Below are 25,362 nucleotides of genomic sequence, written 5' to 3' on the forward strand. Positions count from 1 at the left end.
ATGGCAGGACATATAGACGGAAATTTCAAATAAGAAATCTCAAGGATGGCTCTCTTTGTATGATAACCATCTTACATGAGGAAGGAGGGAGTGGCCTCCTCTATATTATATCATTAATCTACTCTCAGCACATCCCCTGGCATTTGTCAGTCCTGTATAGTAATAACGAGATTCTGTAAATACACTGAAAAACACAAGGTGCTTAAAGAGCTGAATTTCAATTTGGGGCCAAAATGAAGGGCAAAACACCCATGTCATCCATTTCACTATTGAGAGATATTTGGACATACCCAATAACACTCTTTGTGTCTTAAAGCTGGTCATAGAAAAATGAGCCATACCAGGATATCCCAACAAATTCGAGTCTACAGATGTTTCATTCCCAAATGAAGGCGGGTTCTGGACGGATGTTGCCACTTTTTAAATGTGTTAGCCTAGACAAGTCACGGAACCTCCATTGTCTTGTCTATAAACTGAGAGAAATAACAATAAAGGAGAGGTGATAGTTTACCAGAAAAGATAGAACGATAATACTAAAAACATATACTTAGAAAATAGATAGGTGGCTACAGTTAAAACATCTTAAGGTCCTGGGGCACCTGGGTTGCTCAGTCAGTGAAGCATCTGACTCTGAATTTCAGTTCAGGTCATGATCTCACGGTTTGTGAGTTCAAGCCCCATGTTGTGCTCTCTGCTGTCAGCCTAGAGCCCACTTCGGATCCTCTGTCCCCCTCTCTTTCTGCCCTTACCCTGCTTGTGTGCTCTCTCTCTCTCAAGATAAATAAATAAACTTAAAAATATATTTAAAAAAAAATAAAATAAAGACATCACTCATAAAAAATATGGTTTTATTAAATTTTATTAAATATTTTATTAAATATTTAAGACAAAATCACACCCAAAGAAATATATCAAACCGCTAAAGCAGATTTTGAAGGTGAATATAAGCTTAAATGCATATACTAGAAAAAAAAGAAAGATTGGAAATTAATTTATGCAACTAAAGCAGTTACTGAAAGAACCACAGAGAGCATGCTCAAAAAGAGAGAAAAAGAAGACTAAAAATTGGCACAGAAATTAATGAAATGGAAAATAAGGAGACAAGAAAGAAACACCGACCACCAAAACCTTTTGGGGGGGGAGGAATATTTATCTAATAAACAACCCTCTAGTGAGATCTATTAAAATAAAGAGAGAGGACATAAATGAACAATATCAGGAATGAAAAGAGTATATATTACAGAATATTTGAAACACAATAATATACCATATCAACTTTATGCCAAGGTATTTGAAATGTAGATGAGCAGTTTCATTGAAAAGTTTAAATTACAAAAACTGAGTCAAGAAGAAATAGAAAACCTCAGTGAACTTTATAAGAAGGAAAATGAACCCTTAATTTAGAAAATCTGGGCCTCCTGGATGGCTCAGTTGGTTGAGTGCCCGACTTCAGCTCAGGTCACGATCTCACATCTCGTGAATTCGAGCCCCGCGTCCGGCTCTGTGCCGACAGCTCAGAATCCTGGAGCCTGCTTCCGATTCTGTGTCTCCCTCTTTCTCTGCCCGTAACCCACTCGCATTCTGTCTCTGTCTCTCTCAAAAATAAATAACATTAAAAATTTAAAAAAAAAGAAAATCTGCCAGTGATAAAACAATGAGAAATTTTTTTTTAGCGGTCAGATTGATGAAAACCTGATACATGTGATAATGCCAAGAGTCGTCAAAGATGAAGGGAAATGGGAATTCTCAAACTCAGATAATGGGTGTGTAAATTGGAACACTTGGGAGAGCAACTGGCAGTGTCATCTAAAATTGTAGGTTTTACCCTATGACCCAGCAATTCCACTTTCAGGAATTTGCTCTAGAAAAAGTCTGGCCCGTGGCTAACAAGAACAGATGCACACCGGCCATTGCCGTATCTTTTGAAATGGTGCAAAACAAAGTTACTACGTTTCTAACAGCAGGAGACTAGAGAGTAATGCATGTGTCCACATACGCAAGTAGAGAGAGAAGCTATCTAGTAAGTAAAGTGAATAAACTTAGATACATTTCAATGGAGAGAAATCTTAAAAATGTAACTTTGCAAAAGTTGCAAATGGATACATATAGTATGATATTATATGAAAGTTTTAAGAATGAAACAACAATATCCATTGTGGATTCAGATAGATAAATAGATCATTAGATATAGCTTTAGGACCTGTGTGGGATGGTTCAAACATAGAATGGGTTTTAAAATGCAATGTTTAAATACAGTAGGTTCTCTGAGGAAGGACAGAAGGAAATGGGATGAAAGTATTCAATGGTATCTGTAACATTGTTTTTCTTTAAGGAAAAATACATGTAAATGTGTCAAATCTGGGCACTGGTTCATGGATCTCTCATATCATTCTGTGTATGCTTGAAATGTTTGTACATTAAAAATAAATAGAGAAAGTAGTACCTGCTCTGTCTTCTATAAACATTGGAGGACATTTTCAAGTGTACTGTAAATAAAGGTTTACGCAGATGTAAATGGTGTCCTCCTCAGAGGTCTCCAGTATGGCAGAGGTTGAGGGGGCGGTGGGAGCCAAGTCTGGGGCTCTCTCACCTGCATTTCCTACAAGGTCAATGTGAAGATCGTTTCCAAGAGAAAATTCTGGTTGGGGCTCAAGCGGCTTGTCAAAATGCATATAGCCAGAAGTGTAGACAGCTAGAGTCAGGAGCTAAGAAAGGCAACCAAAAGGAGCAAAAGCGTACTAGGAAGTCGAAAAGGAGAGCCTGAGGATCTAACCAGGCAAAGACAGAAATGGCGTAAACGAATCCTGGAGATGAAGGCTGAGATCCACGGCAGGTTTTTACACGAGTTGGTAGGTCAGCTCTGTGTGAAGAATGGGGCTGGTGAGGGGTAGAGTTGTTTGCTTCTGTAAGATGTGCTACCTTGCAGTTTTGTAGGATTGGTTTCGCTTGCTCGGGCAGCTTTTCTTTGATGATGCTTCCTGCTCTTGAGACTCAGGCTGCGTGTCCCGGGTATGTTTGGTTTGCCTTGTGGAACATAAATGGTTGTATTCACTATTAGTTAAAAGCATGGGCTCTAGGGTCAGAGATGAGACTCTGAATCCTGGTTCTACAGCTTACTAGATGTCTGCTCTTGGACATGTTGAACTTTTCTTCTTTTCTTTTCTCTCTTTTTTTTTTTTTTTTTTTTGTGAGAGAGAGAATGCGCACAAGCAGGGGAGGGGTGAAGGGGGAGAGAGAGAGAGAGAGAGAGAGAGAGAGAGAGAGAGAGAGAGAGAATCTTAAGCAGGCTCCATGCCTAGCTCAGAGCCCAACTTTGGGCTCGATCTCACGACCAGGGGATCATGACCTGAACAGAAATCAAGAGTTGGACGCTTAAACAATGGAGCCACCCAGGCACCCCTGAACTTTCTGAACCTTCATTTTTTCATTTGTAAGATGGAGCTAATGAAGGGCCTTCTCCACAGGAATGTTAAGAAACCAATAGCAGCAAGGTACCTGGCACATGAAACCACTTAATGAGCATGGCCCTTTCCTGTAAAAAACAACAAAAGTAATAATTCAATCATGCTTCTACAAAGAGTGCCAGTCATTTAAAAGCAAATGTAGGGGCACTGGGTGGCTCAGTCGGTTAAGCGGCCGACTTCGGCTCAGGTCATGATTTCTCGGTCCGTGAGTTCGAGCCCCAGCGTCGGGCTCTGTGCTGACAGCTCAGAGCCTGGAGCCTGTTTCAGACTCTGTGTCTCCCTCTCTCTGACCCTCCCCTGTTCATGCTCTGTCTCTCTCCATCTCAAATATCAATAAACGTTAAAAAGATAAAATAAAATAAATAAAATAAAATAAAATAGAATAAAATAAAATAAAATAAAAGCAAATGTAGACCTTTATTTTATTCCAGAGTGGTGTCAGGAGAGGTGATACTAACTACCCAATTAATGAAAGATAGTTGATCCTGTTGTGTGTGTGTGTGTGTGTGTGTGTGTGTGGTGTTGGGGTGGGGGGGGGTGTTCCCTTGCACACAACACATGCCCACATGCTCCTATGTGGGGTTTGCAGGCAGCAGGGGCCATGCCCTCTCCTCATGGTCACAACAGATTCCTCAGCCTCATCAAACCAGTCTAATCAGGACACATGGCTTCAAACAATCTCCTTCAGTTCTGGCTCCGGCCAGGTCTACAAACAGAGATGACCGAGGGAGTTAGTTCAAGAAAAAAAAGAATTAAAGGAAAGGGTATTCTTGGGCTGGGTGTGAGGGCTGCACAACATTATGAATGTACTAATGTCACTAAATGGTAAATTTATGTTATATTTGTGTGTGTTTTTTTAATGTTTTACTTATTTTTGCGAGAGAGAAGAGAGAGGAGACAGAGGATGGGGGGGCGGGGCAGAGAGAGGGGGAGACAGAATCCGAAGCAGGCTCCAGGCTCTGAGCTGTCAGCACAAAGCCCGATGCGGGGCTCGAACCCACAAACCATGAGATCACGACCTGAGCCGAAGTCAGACGCTTAACTGACTGAGCCCCACAGGCCCCCTATTTATGTGTGTTTTAGTACAATACAGAGAGAGAAAAGAATGCATGCATAACCACCGAAATTCACAGACCAGTCCACCAGACACAAAATTAGCCTACGCCTCCAGCAAAGAACAGAGGACATGAGCAATCACTTCATGAATGGACCAAGATATATACATGAGGTGAGCACTTCCTGCATAACAGACAAAAGTATTCCATGTCAGACAAGTGATCTTTAGCTTTTCAAGGTGAACTGAAACCCAGATCCGCCTGACCTCTGAGAGACAACTGTGTATGATTTGAATTCAACTTTATGGGAATAAACAAAATGTGACAGGTTCTAATGGTGCCACTTTCTTGGTGTGGTCATAGCCGTGTGGTTCTTCACCTATCAAAGTTGTCTGGCTTAGGACTCGCTTACGAAGGGCATAAAACTTACCAATGGTTCTTGCCCCAAATTAAAGGCTGGCATTCATTGTTTTTGGCTTCAACAGTTTAAATATGAAATAAGAGGGGCGTGTGGCTGGCTTAGTTGGTTAGGCATCCAACTCTTGATTTGGGCTCAGGTCACGATCTCACAGTTTGTGAGTTCGAGTCCCACTTCAGGCTCTGTGCTGACAGCACGGAGCCTGCTTGGGATTCTCTGTCTCCTTGTCTCTCTGCCTGCCCCCCTGCACCCCCCCCCCGCCCCCCGCTCACTCTTTCTCTCAAAAATAAACATTTTTCAAAAATAAGAGGAAATAAGAATGTTTTAATTAGAAGGCTTCTGCCATCGAAGATCTTTTGCTGTATGTTACAGGGTTTCCAGTGCAGTCTCACTTGGATGGGGACCTCACTTGGGACCTTCAAGGACAAAGCCAGGAGAGTCTGTTGAGGGAGAGGTTCTAAGTGCATTTCAGTTTTCTATAGCAGTCATGTGCTGAGGGCTTAAACTGAGCCCAGCACTTTACTAAGCTCATCACAAATGTTATCACAGTTAATTCCCACAACACTCCTATGAAGGCAGGTACTATTATTATCTACATTTTACAGCTGATGGATCCAAGGCTTGGAGACACTGACTTCCTCAAAGTTACACGGCTAATAAGTGGCAGAGCTGGGATTAGAACTCAGGGTGGTATGACTTCGAATCTTGAGCTCTTAACCACCAGCTCTACGGCCTGTCTGTTCCACCTGAGTGGAAAACTGGGTTTCATCATTCTTTTTTTTTATTTTCCGCCTCTTGCTCTGCTCTCCTCCGGGCTGGCTTTGTTCTCAAGCAGGCTTTTTTCCACATGGCAGCAGGGATGGCCCCGTCAGCTCGGGATTTGTGAGATTCCTAGCATGTGGGCTCCTCAGAAGGAGACTAGGTGTAATAATGGCCCTGGGGAGGGCTCTGCGGTAAGTTCCCCGCAAAGTGGTCACCTCACCGACAATTCTCTTTCCTGTGCAAGCATGCTGCTCCTCCATCAAGAGATGGAGTCTATTTCTTTTCCTCCTGAATCTGAGATGGTGTTCTCTAACACTGTGACAGAAGTGACATTCTGGGACTTCTAAGCCCAGGCCTTTAAAACACCAGCAGCCTCACTGTCGTTGTCATGCCCTAAGAAGTCCAGGCTATACCACTGGAGAGGGTCACATGGGAAGGCCCTGTGAGATGAGATGCCACACAGAAGGAGTGCCCACAGAGGAAAATTGAGGCCCCTAGCTGAAGGTCACCAAGCACGATGGTCCCAGACCTCTCAGCTCAGCCTGGCTGCCTGCTGAACGGGCTGTGTGAATAAGCCCAGGCAACACCACACGGGCAGAGAAATGCCCAGTCAACCCACAGAATCGTGAGAAATAATAAATCAGTGTTTAAAATTGCCAGCTTTGGGCGCCTGGGTGGCTCAGTCGGTTAAGCCTCCGACTTCGGCTCAGGTCATGATCTTGTGGTTTACGGGTTTGAGCCCCGCGTCGGGCTCTGTGCTGGCAGCTCAGAGCCTGGAGCCCTGCTTCCGATTCTGTGTCTCCCTCTGTCTCTCCACCCCTCCCCTGCTTGCTCTCTCTTTCTCAAATAATAAAAATTTTAAAAATTTAAAAAATAAATAAAATTGCCAAGTTTGGGATGGGCGGTTACATGACAATTGTCTTGGTGCAGGTAGCATCACACGCCCAGGGGCACAGGGCTCTGACTGGAAAGGTGTGCTTCACCTGTGTCCTGTGTCCTCTCTTGAACCCTCAGTGGCTGCCCGTAGAATACGAGGCAAATGGGCAAAGCCTATGTCCACTTGCTTTGTGTGGGTTCCATTAACGTAGAAGAAAGAGCAAAGACTTTGGGGTCCAAATACTCGGATTGGAATACTTGGTTCTGGCCTCTTGCCAATGAACCACCATCAATAAGATATCTTGCCTCTCCGGTCTTTCTAAAAACCTAGAAATAATCTCAATTTTTCATCCAAGCCTCTTCCGTTAAGATGAAGTGAGACTTATTCCACATTTACTGAGCCCTTCCAATCCACTTGACGCTACCCGTTGCATTGTCAGCTCTCGGAGAACAAGCTCTTTGTACTGTCGCTTTTCTAAAGTTCCAAAAACATTTATTGAATGGATGCGTCGGGACAGATCCTGGTGACACGAAGATGGATGCAGAATTGACTTCTGAAAAGTTCAAGGGTCTGTGGTAAAGAATGTATACAGGACTACAAGTGGCAAACAACATTTCACTATTATTTAACCTTTTAAATACAGTGGTTCACCAATTCACTTATTAGATTTACTAACTCTCCCCCTCATTCACAAGAAAGCTTTGCAGAAGCTTAAAAAAATCATCAAACATAAAAGGATAAAAGGTAGGTGAGAAAATTAGGGCAACGGGAAAATAAAAGTCGAAACAATGATTTATTCATCTATAACTAATTGGCAGCGTTGATTGTTTTTAAGCTGGTAGCTTCACTTAAGATAATTAATCTCTAACTAGTGCCAAGATTTCTAGAAGCAATAAAATCTGTTAAATTAGCCACCTGTAGTTTTGCCTTAAACAGATCCACTCAGATTATACTGTACATTTCAAATCATTTTAATTGGTAGTAAAGGTCTTGGAAAAACTGCCCCTCCTCTAGTTGGGTTAAGTTGGTTAGTTCAGTCTAGGAATGTAACCATTGTGACATGGTGATCAGGTGGGAAGCAGTGGAGACCAGCAAGTAAAAACTAGAAAGCAGTTAGTAACTGAAAACCAAGCTTCAGGCTCCTGGGTCTATCACTTGCTAAATATGCGACGGTGAGCAGGTGACCTTTCCAAACCTCAGTTTCCCCGTCAGTAAAATAAGTGAATGACAGTACTTGCAGCATAAGGTTGTTATAAAATTAAATGAGATAGTCTGTGGGTATTGAGGAGGGCACCTTTTTGGGATGAGCACTGGGTGTTGTATGGAAACCCAATTTGACAATAAATTTCATATATTAAAAAAAATAAAAAGGGGCGCCTGGGTGGCGCAGTCGGTTGAGCGTCCGACTTCAGCCAGGTCACGATCTCGCGGTCCGTGAGTTCGAGCCCCCGCGTCGGGCTCTGGCTGATGGCTCAGTGCCTGGAGCCTGTTTCCGATGCTGTGGCTCCCTCTCTCTCTGCCCCTCCCCCGTTCATGCTCTGTCTCTCTCTGTCCCAAAAATAAATAAACGTTGAAAAAAAAAATTTAAAAAAAAAATAAAAATAAAAAAAAATAAATGAGATTGTGTACCATTCAGTAAATTTTCATGAATGTTTGCTATGTTCGTTATCAGCATTGTAGCAGAGAGAGGATGTATTGTGGAAAGGAGAGGGTCTCTGGTTCGTGGGCAGCTGTAATTTTATTGTAAGTCTGAGTAGGTGGGTATTAATTAGGACACTTTGGTAGCAAGTGGAATGGAGCTAATACTGGCAGTTTGAAAATCATCAATGTGCTTTTATATTTAGCTTGTCAGAACACGTGATCTTCCCCCCTAGTCTCCCTGAAGCATCCTTCTGGCTAGGGAGATTAAAATTGTTACAGAAGCTTCTGAGTGGCTCAGTCAGTACCGTCTGACTTGGGCTCAGGTCGTGATCTTGTGGTTTGTGAGTCCGAGCCCTGCTTTGGGCTGTCTGATGTCAGCACAGAGCCCACTTCGGATCCTGTCTCCCTCTCTCTCTGCTCCTCTCTCTCTCTCTCTCCCAAAAATAAACATTAAAAAATAATTAAAAAAAAAAAACCAAACCTGTTACATAGGAGAGGTGCCTGGGTGGCTCAGTTGGTTAAGCATTTGACTCTTGATTTTGGCTCCGATCACGAGATCAAGCCCCGTGACAGGTTCCGTGCTAAGAGGGGAGCCTACTTGGGATTCTCTCTCTCTGCCCCTCCACTGCTCACGTGCTTGCTCTCTCTCTCTCTCTGTCTCTCTCAAAATAAATAAACATTAAAAAAAAAAAACTTACAGAGGAATGCAAAGCGGGTGTCTGGCTCTGGCACTTGAATATAGGATTTTTCTGCACCACTCCAGCTTTGCAAGTCAGACTATTAAGGGAGCATTGCATGGCTTCCTTTATTTCCATCTTTATTCATCACGGCCCAGGCTTGTAGAGTTCCATATAGGAGGAAAGCCTGCCCTTTCTTGGCCCCAGAAGTATCGTAGGAGGAAGGATAAAAAAGAGGAGGCAAATCAAGCCTAGTTTTCTCTCTCTAGGCTTCAGCCGGAGTCTTTTGCCCTGTTGCCTGGGGCTCTGGGAGGGAAACACCTTGGTGGCTGCTCTGAAGCAACAAGGAGATCACACACACCCATTAAATTTGGCAGCTCAGCTTGATCAGGCAGAGGCAGTCTTGAAGTTTAGGTTCCTGAGCTGCTCTCTAGCACTGAGGGACTGCAATCAGTCTGCCATCCTGGAGCAAGGCCATTCACATCCATCCCAGGGTTAGTGGAGTTTGGGGGGGGCAGGGGGGACCACTGGCTGGAGGCCAGACAGAGGATGAGGCAGAGGGTCAGCAGCCTGCAGCCGGGAATGATGAAAGGAAGCCGACAGCACAGGGAAGAACGGACCGCACCCTCCGCCTCAAGCCTCCACCAGCCGCCGTCACGTTGCTGAAAGAAGCCTGCTCTGTGTGACCTCGGACAGACCACATATCACTCTGGGCATCCAGTTCCTCGTCCGTAAAATGAAGAGGTAGGTGACATAATCTCCAAAGCTCACCCTTGTCACGGAATTTGATGATTCTACAATTCAAATCAATGTCAAACTTTCTCCTAATGCGTGCAATTTACAATAACAACACAACTTAATTAAAGTCACAGGTAAACCTGGTATCCCGGGCGTTGTAACAGAGTTAGAAGGCCTCGTATTTAGTGCATTTCAGATAGGCATTTAATGCATTCAGACATAGGCAACGAAAGACTTAGCAGAATTAACAAACTTCTATTTTATGAATTGCAAGAGCAGAGAAGAAAACTCTCTATTCCTCACTACTCAGCAATGCAACGCAGCAAACTACTTTATGGGTGAAATCTCAAAATAATTATGCTGAGCGAAGGGAACCAGATACGAAAGCGTACATTTTGTAGGATCCCATTTGATTAAACTTTGTGATGACAGAAGGCAGATCAGTGGTTGCTTCGGATGGGGGTGCACAGAGGGGATTACAAAAGGGGCCTGAGGAAACTTTGGGGAGTAATGGATACATTCACTATCTTGATTAATGGTGATGGTCTCATGAGTATACACATATGCCAAAACGTAGAAAATTCGGATGCTCTAAATATGTGCAGTTTATCGTGTGCCATTTATACTTCAATAAATGTGTTTTTGTTTTTATTTTTATTAAAAAATTGTTAATGTTTATTTATTTTTGAGAGAGAGAGAGAGAGAGAACACAAACAGGGAAGGGGCAGAGAGAGAGAGAGGGAGACACAGAATCTGAAGCAGGCTTCAGGCTCCCAGCTGTCAGCACAGAGCCCAACGTGGGGCTCGAACCCACAGACTGCGAGATCATGACCTGAGCCAGAGTCAGACGCTCAACCGATTGAGCCATCCAGGCGCCCCAATAAATGTGTTTTTAAAAAGATTAAATTTTACAGAATAAAAGAAACTTTATACATTCCTTCATTTGTCAACTTCAGTAGGAAATATATGCCAAAATGAAAATTTTAACTCTTAGCTATTATAGACTTGGAGAAAAAATGGCAAAAGAGTATGTATGTATATCTAATATGTATGATATATAATGTGTAATATGTAATATGTATAAAATACATAAAGTGTATGATTAGATAAGGTCTCTCCGTTTGATGGTCACAACACTGAAATCACACTGACTGGATTGGACTACAAAATTGTCATCCCATGAAGTAACAAAATGTTAAATCATAAGATGCTGTATTTTTCTAAAGTATTCATGGTTCAAGATACCTAAACTTCAGGAGTAAATAATAGCATCATTTGTTTAGGTTTTGCTCAATCAGCATTTGAGATTCTGTTTACTTCCTTTTGGATGCTTTGCCTGCAATTGAAGCATGCTGTCACCAGTGAGCAGTTATGTCTCAGTTATAGCCATCACATGTCAACAACAGGGCTTCCGCCATGGGTGCGGCTAATTGAGAGAACGCAGCAGAAATGAGCACTCACCTTTAAGAGACCAAATGAGGGGCCCCTGGGTGACTCAGTAGGTCAAGCGTCCGACTTCAGCTCAGGTCACCATCTCGTGGTTGGTGAGTTTGAGCCCTGCGTCAGGCTCTGTGCTGAAAGCTCGGAGCCTGGAGCCTGCTTTGGATTCTGTGTCTCCCTCTCTATCTGCCCCTCTTCCACTCACACTCTGTTTCTCTCTCTCTCTCTCTCTCTCTCTCTCAAAAATAAATAAACATTAAAAAAAAAAAAAAGACCAAATGAAAATTCTTAAAACTGATGCTCATCAGTATTGCTTACGTTCATTTGTTTTCATTGTAAAAGCAGTTTTAGAAATTAATATGGAAGTATAATTTTATTTCTTTGCAAATTCCTAATTGTTATACCTTTCCACTTCTTTGGAGGGGAAAGTTTTTGTGTTTGTTTTTGTTTTTGAGAGAGAGAGAAAGAGAGAGAGAGAGGGAGCAAGTGAGCGAGGGACAGAGAGAGAGAGAGAGAGAAGTGGGGCTCACCCAGGGCTCATGTTTTTTACCCGAAGTGGGGTAGAAGCTCACTCGAAGTGGGTCTCGAACTCACAAACTGTGAGATCATGACCTGAGTTATATTCAGATGCTTAATGACTAAACCACCCAGGCGCTTGAAGAAGAAAGTTTTTTTTTTTTTTAATGTTTATTTATTTTTGAAAAAGAGAGACAGAGCATGAATGGGGGAGGAGCAGAGAGAGAGGGAGACACAGAATCTGAAGCAGGCTCTAGGCTCTGAGCTGTCAGCACAGAGCCCGACGCGGGGCTCAAACTCAAGAACTGTGCGATCATGACCTGAGCTGAAGTTGGACACTTAACCAACTGAGCCACCCAAGTGCCCCAGGAAAGTTTTTAAGAAACAAACACTGGAACTCAAAGAGAGAGCATGAGAAAAGTGTATCAGGGTAGCCAAAAACAAAAGTCCCTTGTTCCGGAGAAATCTGTGGCTTTGAAAAGATTAGCAGAAGACCAGCTCAATTCACATAATGGCACACACATTCTTAGTAAAACTTCAAACTGCTTTTTGTTTTCAGGTGTTAGGCTAGTGTGAAACAGGATTAAGGCCACATCCTTTAGACTTCGCTTGTGTAAAGTCTGAAGTTGATTTAGATTCTAAAGTTGACTTTGCTATTACAGTGAGACTGTCAAAGCTGAGTTTCAGGGCACATAGTGACTCAACAACTCCAGCTATATTTCAAATTCACTGAAGGACCCCGTCATTCCGGAGTCATTGAAAACTTAAACTCGTAGGGTCAGTGACTCTCCATGTTTCATTGTCCTGTCATTATAAGAAAAGCAGTGGAGAATGAGGCCGGAATACCAGCAAGGGAGAAGAGCCTGCTGGAATATGGATGAGCTAGAAATATCTATGAAACCATTTTACTGGTGATGGTGGGTGGGAAATTCTGGTAGGAGGTGAAGGGCGGGACAAAGTGTTTGCAGTGGACATTTCCTCTCCTGGTAATAGCCAGCTCCCCACCCCCATCACCAGCCATGTGGCTTGGGTGGGATTGACCCTGGCTCCATTTTAGATGGGCTGTGACTTGCTTAAGCCACCGGAGGCCTCTTAGTCACCATGGTCTTTCCAATGAGCACCTAGTGCATTGAAGGCAACTAGAATGCAAGGAAGTATTGGGACATCTGGGGGAACTGTTTGCTTTCCCTTCAGTGGGAATATCACAAGAGACCCTCTTCCTCTGAAGAGTAGTAATAAGGACGGCACACCTGACCCACTTGGATTCTGAGTATCCCTAGGATCCCTGGACAGGTCACCCAGTTGTTCAAAATCCACCTTTGCCATAGTCCTCTAAGAGAGCCTTTTTTTTTTCTGGGAGGCATGTATAGACATCCCATCTTGATGGAAACAGCTTTTATTCTTTTCTTATTTCCAGATCATGTGGGACTTGGTGAAAAATGACAGCAAACTCTCAGCTAGGTGCTTGTTCCATACGGGTATTGTGCTGAGTAATTTATATGTACCATCTAATTTTCTTTCAGTAGCTACTATTTTTACTATCGTACCTGTTTTCTAGATGGAGAAAACGAGGGTTAGAAGAGTTAAGACACCTGCCCATGCCCACACAGGTGGCAACATCAAGGCCAGGGCTTGAACTCTTTCAGGGCCACATTGAAGGGTAAAGGCTACAGCTAATAATGTTAGTTACTGGTGGGAAAAGCCAAAGAGGCTGGTTCAAGGTCTCTTGGGCATAGATAAGCTGTAGCCAACATTTCCTCCTCGCCAGGAGACGAGAGCAGAAAAACAAACATTGCTTCGCAGCACACGTACTTCCGCATTAATTATATGGTCATTACCAGGATCATTTCTTTCTGATTAGGAATGTGCCAACAAGCTCTGCTTTGGGGGGAAAGGACTGAAATCCCCCCTGCTTCTGTCCCTTTGGCACTGTCTGTGTGTGTGCTGAGTTGTGGTCCAGAAAGAAGATGGGGGCGGGGCGGGATGGGACAGGAGCTGGGAAGGGAGACTGAAAAGAAGCTTGAAGGGTCCTGAAAAACTTGCTAAAGGAGTGAGGTTTGAGCAAGATAGTGACTTAAACAATTGTCTTAAAGACAAAGGTGAATCTGAGATGTAGCATGAGTCGAGCTCCAAGGGGGTAGACTGGGAATACCCCCAATTCTAAAATGGGCAGATTCTACAGCAGAGAATTGGCAGAGACTGGTGCCCAGATCTCCATGTCATGATAATGGTTTTGAAGTTGTGTTATCTCTTGCGTCTTTTGTAAACAAACTGATTCATTTCACAAACGTGTTCTGATGTCTTGCTATGTGCTAGGCACTGTCCCAGGAGCTAGAAGAATAAAGATAAACAGGAGGGAATCCCTGTCTTCAAGGAGTTTATAGTCTAATGAGGAAAATAAATATTGGAGTCATGCAGTCATTACAACAACGAAAGTTCAGTATAAAGAATTATCAGCTATAACATGACTTTGGAGTGATGAATGATTAGTAAGAAGAGAACTCTAAAGAATACAGAAATAGCAGATCTCTAATAGCAGTTCTATTACCTATATTATATCCAATCGCGATTACCCCTAAGGTTGAGTTAGGGTACAGAAGAAGAGCCCCCATGGCCGCTAAGGTTGAGCTCATCCTGGAGAGGGCATGGCCATGGCTTACTGGATGGCAAAGGAGTCTCTGTGGTGCTGCACCTGTGAAACTTACCATAAATCTGCTCCCTGGAGTTCACACCCTTATACAACTGCCTGAGGAGGGGCCAGGGGAGCCTGGCTGCTGGGCCCTGGTGCACTTCAGGGGCAGGACACCAGAGAAGACTGCCATGCAACTGGCCACTGGGGAAATGACATGTGCCGCCAGAGCCCAGTGTTGAAGGAAGACACAGGAACTCAAGTTTGCTGCAGGAACCAAGAAAGAAAACCCTTTCCTCCTGTAACATCTCTCCAGCACCCTCTACTGACAAAGCTCCAGGGTCAGCTGGCGAAGGACAAATGTTAAAGGCCCAGACCCATTTTCACAGAACAGGCCAAAAGGTTGAATTGGAGCTGAGAGGAAGTAAATCTACAGCTGGCACCCAGGGACAGGGAAAAATTCTTCTGACATACCCCGAGAAAGTTATTTTCAAACTAAACTCATGATGTCAAAGTGTTATATCTGATAAAATCCTTTCTAGTGGCTAAAAATATGTCCTGGGAGATTTGTGCCAGCACACCCGGTTTACTAATATGACTTTTCTGTTATTAGTATCAGGGAAAGTTGTTTCCATTTGTGATTGAAAGTGGTGTTGTGTGCCTTATTTTTAGATGGTAGTTAAGAACAGGAGCTTTGGAGTTGAAAAATCTGAGTGTGGCCAGTTACTTGACGGCCTGGTACACATATAATATTATCAGACTGCTAATAGCAGCTGAAAAGAATGACAGCATACTAACGCTTAAATAATTCACTACATGCTAGACCTAACAGTGGCTTTAAAATATTGTTTATTCATCCAATATTATATATCAACATTAATCACATCTTGGAATTTGGGAAAGAGACTGGTTTCAGATGTCATGAAGCTATATCAGTATGGCAATTAGAATGTATTGCTCTTTTCTCTGTATTTCTGAAATAAATGCCTTATTTGTGTGCCTATTCTAGTGCTTAAATCATTTTGTCTGTTATTATGGTGTTATGGAAGATGGTTTTCACTAGACAGTGATTTCCTCAGGATGAATACTGTTTACCCATTTTTCTTTTCCCTCCAGACTTCTAAAAATTGTGTATTTTGCATACAATAGGCACTCAGATAATTGCCAAAATGGAATTTTTTATTTTACCATCAGTCTTTCCTTATTCTTGCATATCTTGAAATTCTTACAAACTCCCTGTAAAGATTTAAAGGGAACAAGAAGGTTTAATAATTTTGTTTTACAGAAGAAGATTCTGAGACCAGAGTGTTCTGCCTAAGGTCACACAGCTAGCTTAAGGACAGGCCTAGGACCAGAACCTAAGTTTTGTTTATGGATTGGTCATTTTTCAGATATTGAGCTAGGTACAATGCTGGGCTCTACAGTTCTGCGAATTAAGCACAAAGTCTTTGCTTTCAAAGATCTGACAATATATTGGGATGGGGGGACAGGGGACAAGTAAAAGCAATCCTATGGATACCAAGCAATGTGACAAGTGTACTACAGGGAAACATGGACTGATATTGAGCTGATGGTCCAAATACTGAAATATTTTTATGTCACTGATCAATAGCCACCTCCCCCGATACCTTCTCTCAGACATTCCCATGATCTAGAAACTAAAAGATTAATTCAGGAGTATCCAGAACTCTGTTCTAGTTGTTGGAACCAGGCTGGTGTTCTGATTAGTCACTCTCAAAGCAAAGTCAGTTTTTATATATCTTTTCATATTTTGAATATCACCCCTGGGGATATGCATAGGGAGTTAGAATTCGATGGAGTATAGCTCAGGAGAGGGAATGAATTCAGAACAAAAGGTTAAAAAGCATCTTCAAGAACTTTAAAAAAGATTATTTTATCTGATTATAACATATACTAAAGAATTTATGAAATACATATATTGTTATGTAAGATACTGTCAAGGGGTAAACTGAGTGAAGGGTACAAAAGACCCCTCTACTATTTTTCCAACTTCCTGTAAATCTTCAATTATTTAAAAAAAAAAAAAGTGTTTTTTTTTTTTTAACATGAAGGAAACCTATCTACCTGGGTTGCTATTGTTAATTACAAAGATATTCAATATGCCATTGCAAATGGAATTCTGCTTGGGCTTAATTAAAATGCACAAATTTTAATGACAGAAAAGATTAAGTCTAAAACAGATCTGAAATATTTCACTTCACTAGTTTGCAGTATAACGCAGACACGTCTTACAAAGGTCAAATATTAAGGCCTTGGCCCTTTTACCCTACCCGCCAACACAGGCCACGTTCTCACCAGAACCGTGAAGAAGGCGACTCGGGTCATCGCTGAGACGTACTACACACACCTGGACGACTTCCGTACCGACACGGCCCTGCGAGAGGAGACCGCCATTATTCCCAGCCAGAGGCTCCACAACAAGGCAGCAGGGCTATGTCACGTGTCTGATGAAGCAGATGCAGAGAGGCCCGGGGAGAGGTATCTCCATCCAGTCTCAGGAGGAGGAGAGAGAAAGGAGGGCTAATTATATACCTGAGGTCTCAGCCCTGGATCAGCAGATCTTGAGGCAGATCCTGACACCAAGGAAATGTTGAAACCCTTGGTTTTGGTGCTCCATCCAACCTGGAAGTCACTCAGCCTACGATCAGGATGAATTTCAAAACACCATGTGGAGAAGTTTGAATCTTCCTGCCAGGCTGTAACATCTTCAATAAACCTTGGACAACATCATCAACATCAACATCATCATCATCATCATCACCATCACCATCAACAACAACAACAAAAGGACTTGGTCTTAAGGAAATCGCTCCTTCGCCTGAAGTTCTCCCTCACAGATGCCCATTCTCCATGATTCCTGTGGCCCATGCTGCATGTCAAACCCTGGAAGCTCAGACTGCCAGGGCCCTTCTGGGAAGCACTGATTCACCCTCACCATTTCCTCAGCAATTACTTGGGAGAGCTCGGTCAGGAAGGTTCTAGAGTCTACCACTTGCTCAACCTGGAAGCATTTACTCCAAGCAAGGACATAGTCATTATCCTTAAATTCTTCTGAAGTAAAGGCAGACCCCACCACACAGATGAGGCCAATATTATAGTCTATTTTTTAAGTTCATTTATTTTTTTTTTTCAACGTTTATTTATTTTTGGGACAGAGAGAGACAGAGCATGAACGGGGGAGGGGCAGAGAGAGAGGGAGACACAGAATCGGAAACAGGCTCCAGGCTCCGAGCCATCAGCCCAGAGCCTGACGCGGGGCTCGAACTCACGGACCGCGAGATCGTGACCTGGCTGAAGTCGGACGCTTAACCGACTGCGCCACCCAGGCGCCCCTAAGTTCATTTATTTTTGAGAGACAGGGAGAGAGAGAACATGAGTAGGGGAGGGGCAGAGAGAGAGGGAGAGAGAGAATCTCAAGCAGGCTCTGCACTGACAGTGCAGAGCCCAGTACGGGGCTTGAACTCACAAACCATGAGATCATGACCTGAGCGGAAACCAAGAGCCAGACGCTTAACCGACTGAGCCACCCAGGTGCCCCTGAAGTTACTAAAATTTTAGAAAGCCATTTCTCCTTCTTCTTCAAAGTCACAGGCTGGCTAAAGACAAGCTCAATTTGCATTACCAGACAGAACACGAAGTCTCAGTCTGTGGCATCAGTGTGCAGATTTAAAGTGAACTGTATAGCTTTCTTGGAGACCACTGAGTAAATGTTTGCCTCATATAATAATAAATAAGGAGCACATTGTGCTGAGTTTCCCAAAACCGAGGAGTCAGCTCCAAAGAGAACTCCAGAAGCCAAAACAAATGACAGCTTCCTTGGATGGAATGACTTTACACACAACATGCACACACGCACACACACACACACACACACACACATACACACCTATAAACACCACTGTGCACATACGCTTATATATTTTAGTATAAGATTTTTCTTAGTTCCTATATATATTTTTTGAGTTCTTCTTCTGGTACCCCACAAGATAATAAAATAGATCAACATAAACGCAAAATGACAAATAAATGAAGTTAAATTTTAAGAGTATCTTTTCGACTCACCTCTCAGTACAAGTAAATATACATGAATGAACATGTATATTTCACTCTAATGCAACCACTAAGTGAGATATGTGAAAATCATACATTAAATAATGAATGTGAGATTCCCCATCTGCCAACATACGGAAGCGCTGATGAGTGGAGAGGCTGGGATGGAAATAAGTCATAGCATGTTAGTTCTAGAAGGCATGGTAACTGGTCTCCCAAGGTGGCGCCGATGAACCACTTTTTCTAGTAGCCACGCCCTCTGTAGTCCCCTCTCACGGTGAATCTGGGCTGACCCTTCTGCTTGCTTTAACCAATAGAATGCAGTGGAAGTGATGCTCAACAACAAAAGCATTTTTTAATTCTTTTTTTACAAGTTTATTTATTTTGAGGAGGGGTGTGAGTGGGGGAGGGGCAGAGAGAGCAGGGGAAAGAGGGAGAGAGAGACTCCCAAGCAGGCCCCGTGCTGTCAGCCCAGACCTCACATGAGGCTCAAACCCATGAACCATGAGATCATGACCTGAAGTCAAATCAAGAGTCAGAGGCTGAACTGACCAGGTGTCCCAACAAAAGCATTTGTAACAATCAATTGCTATATAGAATTTAAGATAAAAAAATATATTTTATTGTATGTTGTGTCTATTCATCTTTTATAGTGATAAATTATAAAATACACACAAACACATACATGTCACACACATACACACGTGCATGCACACACACACTTTTTTCCCAGAAAGCCAGTTGTTGAATATTCACCAGCACTGTTGGGCTTGCCTCATCTCAACATACCTTCCTGGAGTTGTAATCTTCTGGAAAAAAAAAAACAAGTCCTCAATCCTTTTACTCTGAACTGGAAATTACTAAAATCTGCCAGAGTGGTCTTGGGTGACCCTTTGATCCCTGTGATAGGAAATACAAAAAAATCATTGTGATACAACTGCCCATGAGGATAGAAAGAGCGGGAAACAGTGGGCTCACTTCTGCATCATGCAAAAGAAAATGAAGGTCCTGAGTCTATGAGAAGGCCCTGGCTCAACTTCCTTAAAGGCAAGCTCCAAGAGAATGATGGAGTTGGTGATGCGGATTTGCTGTGGCACAGGGGATTCAAGGTGATCTCGATGTAGAATACCTTGGCATAAAGACCATCAGGCTCTATCCTGGCCTGCCAGGGTCTCAGCAGGCAGTGAGACCCAGTCTCCGGGTGACAACATTGAGCAGAAACTTCTCTGCACACAGCATGCGTTTCAGCCAAGCAAGCAGGCGGCATCCAGGAGCACATGCAGAAGACTTCAGGCTCAAGCAGGTCAGTCTGACTTTCAGCTTCAGAAGCCAAGCTGTGCTAATACCCCAAGTCCCAGAAGGCTTTTGGCTCTAAGTAAAGTTTTAGTGTCAGATGAGATTTATTTTCTAGAAAAAGAGCAGAAGCTTAATTTTAAAAAGGAAGAGGGGAGGGGAAAAGAGGAAAGGAGAAGGAAAAAAACATTTTGCCTGGTCATTAAAGACGAGCATTAAGTTGGGTTCAAATTTAGCACCATGGCAAAGGGCATGACATTCATCCTTAAAACGGAAGTGGAACGGGAATGAAGGTTCTCACATAGACACATCTTGGTAGGTTGCCAAAGGGCAATGTCCCAGCAAACAGGGGAGCTTGCCACCAAAGCCAGAGGTAGGGAACTAAGGGCAGAGAATGTTTCCTAAACGAGGAAGGTACTTTAAAATGTATGGTCTTTTTAAAGAACTGTTTTTTTACCCTCTAAATTTTAGGCCCAACCACAGACTAAGCCTCAGTTACTAAATTGTAGCTCTAGATATTAGCTAAGTCACTTAAATTCTCTGAGTCTCCATTCTCTTGTATTGGTAAAATAACACCTGCCTCACTGTATTAATTGTGCAGGTTAAATAAGGATACAGACGAAGTGCTTGGCATATAGTGAAAGGTAGCCAGAATTGTTTCTATTGAGGCCTTTCAATTCAGAATTAGATTAGTAACGCTTCATACTAGATTTTTAAGTCTAAGAAAGCATTCAGTTTTACTTAGGGTTTATTTCTTTAAATTTTTCTCTAAAATTAGGAATTGTGGGGCACCTGGGTGGCTCAGTCAGTTGGGCATCCTACTTTTGGTTTCAGCTCAGATCATGATCTCGTGGTCTGTGGGTTTGAGCTCTCCATCGGGCTCTGTGCTGACAGTGCAGAGCCTGCTTGGGGCTCGCTATCTCTCTCTCTCTCTCTCTCTCTCTCTCTCCCTCTCTCCCTCTCTCTGCCCCTCCCCTGCTCACTTGTGCACGCTCTTGCTCTCTCTCTCTCTCCCAAAATAAATAAACTTAAAAGTAAAATAAATAAAATTAGGAATTGCTTCATTAACGGTTTCTGCAGAAAAGTTATTGAAGATGTTTGATGAGAGCAGGTACCTGGGACTTAGGAAAAACAATCCAGTTTGATACGTAGTCCTACACAGGTACTATCATTCATCTTTTTTTATGTTACCTAAATTTCAGGCATAGTGTGTAGACAGAAAGAAATAGCCTCTGAAGGACTGTGCAAAGCAAATTTATAAGAACGTGTATATTTGGTGGGGGGGAGTGCCCCTGATGATTCTGATGTGCAGTCATAAATATTTATTCGAAGGAATGGATTTCCAATCCCTAAACCCCACAGTGGAGAACCTCTGGGAGCATGTTCAAATTTTGTTGCCAAGCTGTGCTTACTTGCCCTAATTTCCAATTAACTTTAGCATGCCCAGAGGGTACATGGCACAACACTTTTAGACCTTCTAAGGACTTACCAGACAGATATTTCATGTTCTGATAGGTCCATGGCTCTGTAAGGGCTCGCCCTGCCCTCACCTGAGCCAGACTGCACACAGGTATTTATGGGTGGCTCTACTTTGCTCCTACGGCCAATTGAAGGGAAGGGCCCAATATAAATCCAGTCTCATCTTGAGAAGTAACAGAAGTCGGATTAATTTTGCTCTTTTCGTGGGGACTAATATGTTAAGTTAGGGCAACTTTGGGTCATTAGCCCCTTCTGATGACCCTATAGAATTCTTTATAACCCCTCTAGGACATGGTGCTGGAATGAGAATTCCTCCTGCAATCCCCAGAGAATTGATTGGGCTCTGACTCAAAGTGCCACTCCTTTCTCTACTGTACTTCCTTCATTCTGTTCAGACGGAACTTCCAGCTTTATCCTGACTCATATGCTAGTGTTTCTGCCTGAAAGGACACATGTGACTTCTCCCTCTATTAACAGGCTAGAAGCAAATGATGGCCAGGAGTGATTCACGGACATGTGTGATTTTCCCTGGGAACTTGATAAATGTTAGGAGGGAGAGGAGTCTGAGAGATACCATAACATCTTCAAATCAACTACGTTAGGGCTTGTAGCTTTGAGATTCTGGAGTTAAGATTCAAAAATATTCCCAGAATTCAGGTGAAGTATCAATAAGTTTACTCCAAATTTCAGTTCTCTAACTTCCCCAAATATTTTCGGGAAAACCTTGGAAACAATTTGAATCCCTGCTAGTCAATCAGGTAAGGTCTTGGAGCATCAAAATCAGGGGGATTGCGGGGCGCCTGAGTGGCTTGGTCAGTTGAGCATCCGACTTTGGCTCAGGTCATGATCTTGCCATTTGTGAGTTTGAGCCCCGAGTCAGGCTCTGTGTTGAGACAGCTCAGAGCCTGGAGTCTGCTTCAGGTTCTGTGTCTCCCTCTTTCTCTGCCCTCCCCCTGCTCACCCTGTCTCTCTCTCTCTCTCAAAAATAAGTAAAACATTAAAAAAATTTTTTTTTAAAGATTAGGAATATTGGTACATTAGGGGTATTGGTATTGGGATATTGTGACTTCATTTATGTAAACCAGCTTGTGAAGCCCGAGATCTACCAGCTGTTGGCAGCTCTATGTCACTGTTGTTTTGATCCAGTTGTCTATGCCTGGAAGTCCTTGGACGTTTCAAGCACTATCACCACTCCTTAGTGGAGCCAGACAGCTGATTATATCTCGGCCAAGACTTCACAATCTAAGCCCCAACAATTCCACAGTGCTGCAGTTTTAGGCCAGCCTCCAATTTTCCTGAACTTAGTATAAAAATCCTTCAGTTCACAAGGTAGCCCTGCTTTGTGCTAGGCTCCTGAAAGGGATACTTCATAATAAAGATTTCTGGACTCCGTGGTATATTCTCTGGGACTAAGCTGACATTACTTGAATTAAGACAAGACCCTCAACCCCCCCCCCCCCACACTCACCCAAGCTGAATATACTGAGGCCACTGGTGTCAAGCTGATGCCACCTAGAGTGAAGGGAGCCAACCCCTCTGTCCATTAACCCAGAATCGGACATCCTCCAGGGGATGGTGGATGGTGGATTAATCCACTCGGCACTCCCATCCCGGTTGTCCTTGCCACATTAGTCACTGGTTTCCCATCACATCTGTGGTCTCTGAAAGTGTGGACCTTGGATCAGAGCATCCACATCACTTGTAACACAACTTGTAATACAAATTCTCAGGCCCCACCCAGATCCACTCAATCATACACTCTGGGAGTGGGTCCTAGCAGTCTGTGTTACAACAAGCCCTCCCCGTGATTCTCATGCACATTAAAGTCTGAGCATGACTGCATCAGAACATCATCCCCATTATGCTCCGTATTTCCTTGTTCCTGAATCAGTACCCCTTCCCCCCCACTGCCCTCCAATGTACCTTCTGGAGCAACTTCTCTGTGATCAGCAAATTGCCCTTCATTCTCCACATATTCCAGGCATTTTCTCCATACCTCCTCGCATTAATTGAAGCCCAGTGTCTTCTAGAGAGGCCCTCTGTGGTGGTGGATAGGTGCTCGTATCTATTTACAGCAGGGCAGGTCCTTGTCCCCCTTCCTCTTCATCAGTATTTCTACACAATTACTTCTTTCCCACCCTTTTATAAAAACACCTACTCCATTGAAGCTCATGCCCTGTAGTTACATCACCCTTCCCTCTTCTTATCATTCAAGTCTTCTGTACCAGGCTCATCCTGGGTCACTTTGAAGTCCATTGTGCTGGTGAACACCTGAGCCTCTCCATTTCTTGACTACTTTATCTCCAATGACTTTCTCCTTTGTCCTCTAACACTGACTCCCAGAGTACACACAGAATCTGTTCCCCTTGAAACTACCTTCCCTCTAAAAATCACAAATACAGGCATCCCATTCCTGACCACAAATTCTTGCAATATAGTTTGTTTGACCGCTATTCCCATTAGGATCATTTTTGAACCTCTTTGGGATATCTAATTCCAACCCTTCCCCTTTTAACTCCCCTCATATGGTCACCTCCTTTGTTCCTTTCCCAGCTTTGATTGGATGGCCTATCATTTCAGTCTTTTGTATATATCTTCATTTACTTTGTCTTTCTGACCTCTGTCTCTACTCTGGCAAAATCCAATCATGGTTGACATCAACCACCAATAAATCAGATATTGAATAAGCATCAACTTCATGTCCAGTACTTTTTATAGGCACTAACACTGCAAAGTGAACAAGTCAGATCATGGCCTTGGCCTAGTGGAGTTTATTCCCTATTGGAGGATAGATGGGGATGAAAAAATAAGACACACAGATATTCATTTCTTTATTTTCCTTTTTTTCTTCCAAGATTTTATTAAAATTCAAGTTAGCTAACATATAGTGTGGTATTGGTTTCAGGAGTAGAATTTAGTGACTCATCACTTACATATAACCCAGTGCTCATCACAAGTGCCCTCCTTAATGTTCATCATATATCTAGCCCATCCCCGCCCCTACTCCCTCTCTTGCAACCCTCGGTTTGTTTTCTATAGTTAAGAGTCTCTTATGGCTTGCCTCCCTCTCTTTTTTTTTATCTTATTTTATTTTTCCTTCCCTTCCCCTATGTTCATCTGTTTTGTTTCTTAGATTCCACATGTGAGTGAAATCATATAGTATTTGTCTTTCTTTAACTTATTTCACCTAGCATAATACACTCTTGCTCTATCCACATCACTGTAAATGGAAAGATTTCACTCTTTTTGATGGTTGAGTAATATTTCATGGTGTATATAAACCACATCTTCTTTATCCATTCATCAGTCAATGGACATTTGGGCTCTTTCCATACTTTGGCTATTGTTGATAGCACTGCTATAAACATTGGGCTGCACATATAATATGCCCCTTATAATCAGTATTTTTGTATCCTTTGGATAAATACCTAGTATTGCAACTGCTGGGTCGTAGGGTAGTTCTATTTTTTAAAAAATATTTTTTAACATTTATTCATTTTTGAGAGAGAGAGAGATAGAACGTGAGTGGGGGAGGGGCAGAGAGAGGGAGACACAGAATTCAAAGCAGGCTCCAGGCTCTGAGATGTCAGCACAGAGTCTGATGCAGGGCTGAAACCCATGAGCCATGAGATCATGACCTGAGCTGAAGCTGGACGCTTATCCAACTGAGCCACCCAGGCACCCCAGTGTAGTTCTATTTTTAACTTTTGGAGGAAACTCCATACTGTTCTCCAGAGTGGCTGTACCAGTTTGCATTCCCACCAACAGTATAGATGGTTCCCCTTTCTCCACATCCTCTACAACATCTGTTGTTTCTTGAGTTGTTAATTTTAGCCATTCTGACAGGTGTGAAGTGATATTGTGGTTTTGATCTGTATTTTCCTGATGATGAGCAATATCGAGCATTTTCCATGTATTTTTTAACATTTACATGTCTTCTTTGGAGAAATGCCTGTTCATGTCTTCTGCCCATTTCTTAACTGGATTATTTATTTTTGGGGGTGTTGTTTGATAAGTTCTTTATATATCTTGGATACTAACCCTTTATCCTATATATTTGCAAATATCCTCTCCCATTCTGTCAGTTGCCTTTTAGTTTTGTTGCTTGTTTCCTTCCCTGTGCAGAAGCTTTTTATCTTGATGAGGTCCCAATAGTTCATTTTTGCTTTTGTTTCCCTTGTCTCTGAAGACATGTCTAGTAGGAAGTTGTTGTGGCCAAGATCAAAGAGATTGCTGCCTGTGTTCTCCTCTAGGATTTTTACGGTTTCCTGTCTCACATTAGGTCTTTCATCTATTTTGAAT

At 42.8% G+C, this 25,362-nt stretch overlaps 1 pseudogene; it reads left to right on the plus strand.

The window, feature by feature from the left end:
- Positions 1 to 14,198: 14,198 nt before the first annotated feature.
- LOC115526346 lies at positions 14,199 to 16,920 on the plus strand (annotated as a pseudogene).
- Positions 16,921 to 25,362: the final 8,442 nt, after the last annotated feature.

Source organism: Lynx canadensis, chromosome D1 (assembly GCF_007474595.2).
Source record: "Lynx canadensis isolate LIC74 chromosome D1, mLynCan4.pri.v2, whole genome shotgun sequence".
Lineage (NCBI taxonomy): Eukaryota > Metazoa > Chordata > Mammalia > Carnivora > Felidae > Lynx > Lynx canadensis.